Source organism: Rhincodon typus, chromosome 43 (genome assembly GCF_021869965.1).
Source record: "Rhincodon typus isolate 14 chromosome 43, sRhiTyp1.1, whole genome shotgun sequence".
Lineage (NCBI taxonomy): Eukaryota > Metazoa > Chordata > Chondrichthyes > Orectolobiformes > Rhincodontidae > Rhincodon > Rhincodon typus.
In genome coordinates this window covers 8,119,896-8,128,142 of record NC_063374.1, presented here as the reverse complement: position 1 = coordinate 8,128,142, position 8,247 = coordinate 8,119,896, and positions in this window count along the sequence as shown.

The following is an 8,247-nucleotide window of genomic DNA, read 5'->3' as shown; positions in this document are numbered from 1 at the left end:
TCCAGGAACGCTCTGAGGAAAGGCCCTTGCACTCTACTTTCATCCCCTGACAGGGGCTTCTGAGATTCTCCAGCAATTTCTGTTAATGATCCGGGGTCCCTGGTTCGAATCCTGCCATGGCAGATGGTGGAATTTTAATTCAATTTTAAAAAAGGCCTGGAATTAAGGGTCTAATGATGACCATGTTGATAGTTGACTGTTGGAAAAACCCATCTGGTTCACTAATGTCCTTTAGGGAAGGAAACTGCCATCCTTAACCTGGTCTGGGCTACGTGTGACTCCTGGGCTATATGTGACTCCAGACCTACAGTGATGTAGTTAACTCTTAAATGCTCTCTGGGCAATTAGGGATGGACAATAATTGCTAGGGCTGGCCGGAGACGCCTCTGTTCCTTGAATTAACATTATGAGAAAAGATGAATCAGGGCACAGCAATATTGAAAGGGGACAGCAGACACAAGCGCCCAAATAACCTCCTGCTGCTTGGAGATTGCGTAGGCAGATGTACGTGGAGGGGGACTGGCTGTATCTTGCCGATCTGACTGATGGCAAACACAGTTGTGATTCTTGAACTCCGAACTTGTTTATGTCCCAAAGCTTTGGAGGTAATATTTACCACTAACATTTGGACTACCCCACCCAAGGGGTGCACCCCTGAGACTGTTAAATATTCTCAAGCTCTCCTGATCTCCATATTGCCCCCTTGCTGTGAATCTCTGAGGTGATGTGTTAGTATCATAGTGTGGTCTATTGGCATCAGCACACAAGACACTCATAGAGTCACACAACATAGACACAGACCCTTTGGTCCAACTCGTCCGTGCTGACCAGATATCCGAAATTAATCTAGTCCCATTTGCCAGCATTTGGCCCCTATCCCTCTAAACCCTTCCTATTCATGTACCCATCCAGATGCCTTTTAAATGTTGTCATTGTACCAGCCTCCACCACTTCCTCTGGCAGCTCGTTCCATACACGCACCACCCTCTGTGTGAAAAAGTTGCCCCTTAGATCCCCTTTAAATCTTTCCCCTCTCACTTTAAAGCTATGCCCATCTCGCTTTGGACTCCCCCACCCCTGGGAAAAAGACCTTGACTATTCACTCCATCCATGCCCCTCATGATTTTATAAACCTCTATATGGTCATCCCTCAGCCTCCGACACTCCAGGGAAAACAGCCCCAGCCCTATTCAGCCTCTCCCTATAGCTCAAACCCTCCAATCCTGGCAATATCCTTGTAAATCTTTTCTGCACTCTTTCACGTTCAACAACATCTTTCCTATAGCAGGGAGACCAGAATTGCACATAATATTCCAAAAGTGGCCTGACCAATGTCCTGTACAGCCGCAACATGACACTCCCAACTCCTATACTCAATGCACTGACCAATAGAGGCAAGTGTACTAAATGCCTTCTTCACCGCCCTGTCTACATGCGACATCTGTGTTAATATCGACGTTTTTCAAATGAGTCCTGAACGCGCCCTGTTCTCCCGAGCAGGTGGGGAAATGGGACTCCCCATTTGTGCACAGGAAAATCCCACAGAACCCCACCATTTCCGCTACTGTTTTAACCAACGCTTGTCAGGGGGGGATGAATATTGGGGGCCAGGACACACAGGGGAGAGAGGAACCCCATTCCCTACGCTTGCCCACTTCGCCACCCCAACCCCTCAACTTTGGGAGCGGCGTGCTTTTTATACGAACACCCGAAATGATGGCAACAAAAGCAGTGGGACAGTGGGGGGATAAAAACTGTTTAAAGCTGTCGCAAAAGTGAAGGTTCCTTTTCAAGACAGCAGGCAATGTTCCGACTCTAACCCAGGGTGAGATCTGACCCCTAGTGGAGGAAAGCAGCTCTTGCAGAATGAGTTGGAGAGATCCTTTTACACAGCTCGGCACCTGAACTTGTGAGGAAAGGGTACACAGGCTAATCCTGACTTTCTGCCCATCTTCCGCAGTTACATCCGCGCTCAACTGTCCCTGGAGAGGGAGCACATGGCTCTTACCAGCCCGGTCCCAGGCTATTAGAGACCGGTGGGCACCGCAGGGGCTGGGGCACATCATCGGCCCAGGCATTATTTTAATTTGGTTTCTGTTTCATAATATAAATTACCATTCGAAGGTTAATTTGTGCTTCTGTGATCGAGTGCTGCAGTAGGGGTTGTATAACTATTTTTTAACTTTCTGTTTACAAGCGTAGAGTGAGCTTTACTGTGTATCTAATCCAAGTGCTGACTCCCTCTCTCTCTCTCTTTCTCCACCTCTCTCTCAACCTTTCATTACCTCTCTCTGTCTCTCTTCACCTCTCACTCCCTCTGACACTCTCTCTATCTCTCACTCCCTCTGACACACTGTCTATCTCTCACTCCCTCCGACACACTCTCTATCTCTTACTCCCTCTGACACCACTATCTCTATCTGTCTGTTACTCTGACACTCTCTGCTTCTCGCTCTCTCTCTCTCCCTCCCTCTAGCACACTGTCTCCCCAACACTATCTCTGACACTCTCAGTCCATCTCTCTCTCTCAGTCCATCTCTCTCTCAGCCCTTCTCTCTCTCAGCCCTTCTCTCTCTCAGTCCCTCTCTTTCTCAGTCCAGATCTCTCTCAGTCCACATCTCTCTCAGCCCCCTTCTCTCTCAGGCCTGCTCTCTCTCAGCCCTGTACTCTCAGTCCATCTTTCTCAGTCCATCTCTCTCTCAGTCCATTCTCTCTCTCTCAGTCCATCTCTGTCCCAGTCCAGCTGTCTCTCTGACACTCTCTTTGACGCATATTTGTTGATGCTCTTTGGGTTTCAGTATTACGTTAAATCAACTTAGCGTTGACACCAAGATGGGGTTGTTAAATGAGAACATGGATCGGAAAATGTATTCACAGAACAAGTCAATACTTTATCCTTTAATGCAGTGAATACAAGAGCAGGGAGCTGTAAATAACATTAGTCAGGCCACAGCTGGAGTACTGGGTGCAGTTCCGGTCTCCATGCTACAGGAAGGATGTAATTGCACTGGAGGGAGTGCAGAGGAGATTCACCAGGATGGTGCCTGGGATGGTGCGATTCAGTGATGACAAGAAACTGGATAAGCTGGAATTGTTTTCCTTAGAGTGGGGAAGGCTGAGGGAGGACCTGGTTTGAGGTGTACAACATTCTGAGGGGCATAGAGAGGATACATAGGGACAAATCTCTCCTCCACAATAGAGAGATCAACAGCGAGGGACACTGTGTTAAGGAAAAGAGTTGGTGGGGGGTGGTTTCCGGAAACCAGAGGGTGGTGAGGTTCTGGAACTCGCTGTCTGTAGGGATTCTAGAGGCAGGACCTCTTCAGACATTTAAGAAATGTTTAGGTGAGCTCTTGAAACACACAGTGTCCAAGGCTAGGGGCTAAATGCTGCAACGTGGGGTTAGAATGGATGGCTGTTTGATGACCAGCAGGGATATGATGGGCTGAAGGGTCTCTTTCCATGCTTTAAAAAAAACTCTACAACTCTTTTACAAGCCTATCACAGACATTGGGATAGTCTGCTTGAAGAGCTGACTTTCCTGGTGGCCTACGAAATGCAACAGTGGTCCAATCCGTTTTATACGAGGATGTCACATGGGTACCAATATCACACTGAGGTGGTCGGTAACTCTCTTAAAGGTACATGCTTGTCTGATCTTAGATACAGGCCATATTACATCACTCCCTCCTTTTCCCTAAAAGAGTGGGATTTCTCCAATAAAAATGAATGCAGGTCATAACAAAGATACACTTGCATCCATAAGTTGACTTAAAGAGGTCTTTTTTTGATTATTCATTCCTGGGATAAGGGTGTCACTGACCAGGCAGCATTTATTACCCATCCCTAATTGCCCAGAGGGCAGTTAAGAGTCAACCACATTGCTGTGGGTCTGGAGTCACATGTAGGCCTGACCAGGTAAGGATGGCAGTTTCCTTCCCTAAGAGACGTTAGTGAACCAGATGGGTTCTTCTGACAATCGATTCACGGTCATCATTAGATTCCTAATTCCAGATATTTTATTGAATTCAAATTCCACCGTCTGCCACGGTGGGATTCAAACCCAGGTCCCCAGAACATTATCTGGGTCTCTGGATTAACCGCCCAGCAATAATACCACTAGGCCATCGCCTCCCCTGTGTTCAGCTCTCAGGACTGTCACCTTAAACCTATGTTGTCTAGCTTTTAGACTCCCCTACCCTGGGGAAAAGCTTATCTCTGCCCCTCGTGATTTTATAGACCTCTGTAAGGTCATCCCTCAGACTCCTACGCTCCGGGGAGAAAGGTCCCAGTTTCTCCTTATAACTCAAACTTTGCAGTCAGGGTATCACCCTAATAAATCCTTTCTGCTCGCTTTCTAGTTTATTAATATCCTTTCTATAGTAGGGCAACCAGAAATGTGCGCGGTAGTCCTAATATAGCCTCACCAACATCATGTACAGCTGCAACATGCTCCTGCTCTGAACGATGAAAGCCAGCAGGCCGAAAGCCTTTTTCACCGCCCTGTCTACCTGTGACTCCACTTTCAAGGAACAATGAACCTGTTCCCCTAGATCTCTTTGTTCCATAACACTCCCCACGGCCCTACAGTATGGTTCAGCGAATTTGGAGGGAGTGCAGGAATTCGGTGCAGAGGGGAAGAGGTGTTTTGGCTATTTTTTTTATTTAGGCTGGTAGTGTGTAAGTTTTTTATTTGAAAAGCTCTAATTGAAGCCCAGGATCGACGCAAAAGAGTGATGTCACAGGTAAACCATAAATTAATTGGTTGGTGATAACTAGTAATTTGACTACCTACTCTCGGTTCCTTTCAGGTTGAAGAAAAATAGGGGAAATATTTACAATTACAAACTAAAAGACCAGTACAAATCATTTTTTAAGAGCCAAATTAAGAATTGAGTAATTAGATTAGAGATGCTGGACCAGGCAATGTACTGCATCTGTGTGATATGGGAGCTGATGGTTCATAGATGCCACATCCATACAAAGTATTGGTTGCTTGAGGAACTCCAGCTCTGAGTTGATGAGCTGGATGCTGGGTTTTGAACACTGCACTCATCAGGGTGGGGGTCTCCTCTGACAGTGCGTCACTCCCTCAGCACTGACCCTCCGACAGTGCGGCGCTCCCTCAGCACTGACCCTCCAACAGTGCCCGCTCCCTCAGCACTGACCCTCCGACAGTGCCCGCTCCCTCAGCACCGACCCTCCGACAGTGCGGCGCTCCCTCAGCACTTACCCTCCAACAGTGCGGCGCTCCCTCAGCACTGACCCTCCGACAGTGCGGCCCTCCCTCAGCACTGACCCTCCGACAGTGCGGTGCTCCCTCAGCACTGACCCTCCGACAGTGCGGTGCTCTCTCAGCGCTGCAACCCATGAGGGTCGCTGTGTTTCAGGAGGTGGTCACAACCCTTTAGATGAACTACAGTGAATTTGAACAGTAATCCGGCACAGGAAGGTAAGACTACCAGAGAGAGAGATCCAGGCTGAAGGGACCTCAGCTCTTGAACTTGTCTAACAGGTTTGAGACACTTGCATCCTGTGCGGGTGAGAGTGGGGGCTGTAGGGAGAATGGGCAACCTGACCAGAGCCCCATGGTGCAAGGAGCCATTCAAGAATGGGGAGAAGAGAGAATTCTAGTCAGGGGAGCAGACACTGGGATCGAGAGTCCCAAAGGCTGTGATGCCTGCCTGGTGGCTCAGGTTCAGGAAATTTCATCTGGGCTGCACAGGAACTTGGAGTGTAAGGGGAAAGCTCCAACTGTTGTGGTCCACGTGGGTACAGGTAGAAAAATGGAAGGAGGTTCTGCTGAGCAGCTCAGGGATCGATTTGAAACCAGAACCAAAAAAGTAATAATCTCCAGATTTGTACCTCAGCCAAAAACTGAGGGTCAATGAGATTGAAAAGATAGACGTGTGGCTCAAAGTTTGGTGAGGGAGAAACGGAATTCATGGGAGACTGGTCCCAGTACTGGGGAAGGAAGGAACTGTTCCAATTGGATGGGACCAGAGTCCTGGTGGATCGCATAACTAGGGCTAGAGACCCGGGGTTAAACTAAATAGTTTGGGGTGGTGGATTTGGTTGCATGGAAAATTATGGGAAAAGTTAAAGGGGGGGAGGGCTCAGCAGAGGTGAATAAAGTTTCCAGAACAAGTAATAGGACAGAGAGAATGGATAGGGCCAGGGATCTAACTTCAGGCACAGAAGATAAGGGGACAACTATGAGAAGGGGTAGCAATCAAAGTGGGACTGAAGGTAACTTAAACAAGGTAACCATGCTTGTAACATCAATTGAATTTGGCAGGGACGATCACAGAGACATGGCTCTTAAGGGGATTGGGGCTGGGAATGAAATATCCAGGGGTACCCATCCTATCAAAAGCACAGGTAGATGGGCAGGGGAGAGGGACTCCTAGTGAGCAAGAAATGAAATTAAATTGATCACAAGAAGCGATGTAGAGTTGGAAAGTCATAGAGTCTGTGCAGATAGGGTTGAGGAACCGCAAAGGAGAAAAGGCCGAGACAGGAGATAACAAGGTGTAGAGCTGGAGGAACGCAGCAGGCCAAGCAGCATCAGAGGAGCAGGAAAGCTGACGTTTCGGGTCTGGACCCTTCTTCAGGAAAAGAAGGCTGAGACAGGGGTTGTGTTTTGACCTCCTAGCAGTATTTGGGATTTGGGGAAGAAAATAAATCAGGAGATAGAGAAGGCATGTAAGAAAGGCTCGATTACAATGGTGGACCTCAATGTGCAGGTGTACTAGGTATATCGGGTTGGTCGTGGACCTCAAGAAAGGCAATTTGTGGAACATCTATGAGATGGTTCTTTTACAGCAGCTTGTAGTGAGCCCATGAGGGATCAGGCAGTTCTGGATTCAGTGGTGAGGCAGACTAGATTTAGGGAGCTTAAGGTGAAGGAACGCCTGGAGGGCAGTGACCCATAGTATGATAGAATTCACCCTGCGGTTTGAGAGGGAGAAGTTGGAATCAGATGTAACGGTATTACAATTGAGTAAAGGGAACTACAAAGACATGAGGGAGGAGCTGGCCAGAGTTGATGGGAAGGGGAGCCTAGCAGGGAAGACGGTGGAGCAGGGACGGCAGGAGTTTCTGGGGGTAATTCGGGAGGCATGGCAGAAATTCATCCTGAGGAAGAAGAAACATAATAAGGGGAGGATGAGGCTGACAAGGGAAGTCAGGAACAGCGTAAAATGTAGGGAACATTAGTGGGAAGCCAAAGGATTGGGAAGCCTTTTAAAAAACCAGCAGAGGACACCTGAAGATGCAGTAAGGGGGGGAGGAGATGGAATATGAGAGTAAGCTAGTTGGTAATATTGAAGAAGAATGCAAGAATTTTTGAAGATTGTATAAACGGTAAGGGAGAGGCAAGAGTGGACATTGGGAAAGAGGCTGGTGAAGGAGTAATGGGGAACAAAGAAATGGCAGAGGAACAGAATAGGTACCATAGTGGAAGACACCAGCCGAATTTAAAGAGACTCAGAAGGCAGAGATGAGTGTAGAGGCCATCACTAAGGAGAAGGTGCTGAGAAAGCTGAAAGCTCTGAAAGTGGGTAAATCAAACGGACTGGATGGGCTACAACCCAGAGTTCTGAAGGAGATAACTGAGGAGACCGTAGAGGCATTGCTGGTGATTTTTCAGGAATCGCTGGGGTCAGGCAGGATCCCAGAGGACTGGAAAATGGCGAAAGTAACATCCCTCACAAACAGGGATTTTGAGGGGGAGAGGTCAGTAATATTTTACACAGAGTAATTTTCAGGGAGGAGTCAGTAATATTTTACACACAGTAATTTTGATGGGGCTCAGTAATATTTTACACACAGTAATTTTAAGGGAGGCATCTGTAATATTTCACACAGAGTAATTTTGAGAGGGCTCAGTAATATCTTACAGACAGTAATTTTGAGGGACGGAGTCTGTAATATTTTACAGGCAGTAATTATGAGTGAGGGAGTCAGTAATATTTCATACGCAGGGATTTGGAGGGAAGGGTCAGTAATATTTTATACACAGAGATTTCGAGGAAAGGGTCAGTAATATTTCATACACAGGGATTTGGAGGGAAGGGTCAGTAATATTTTATAAACAGGGATTTGGAGGGAGGGGTCAGTAATATTTTATACACAGAGATTTTGAGGAAAGGGTCAGTAATATTTTATACACAGGGATTTGGAGGGAAGGGTCAGTAATATTTTATAAACAGGGATTTGGAGGGAGGGGTCAGTAATATTTTATAC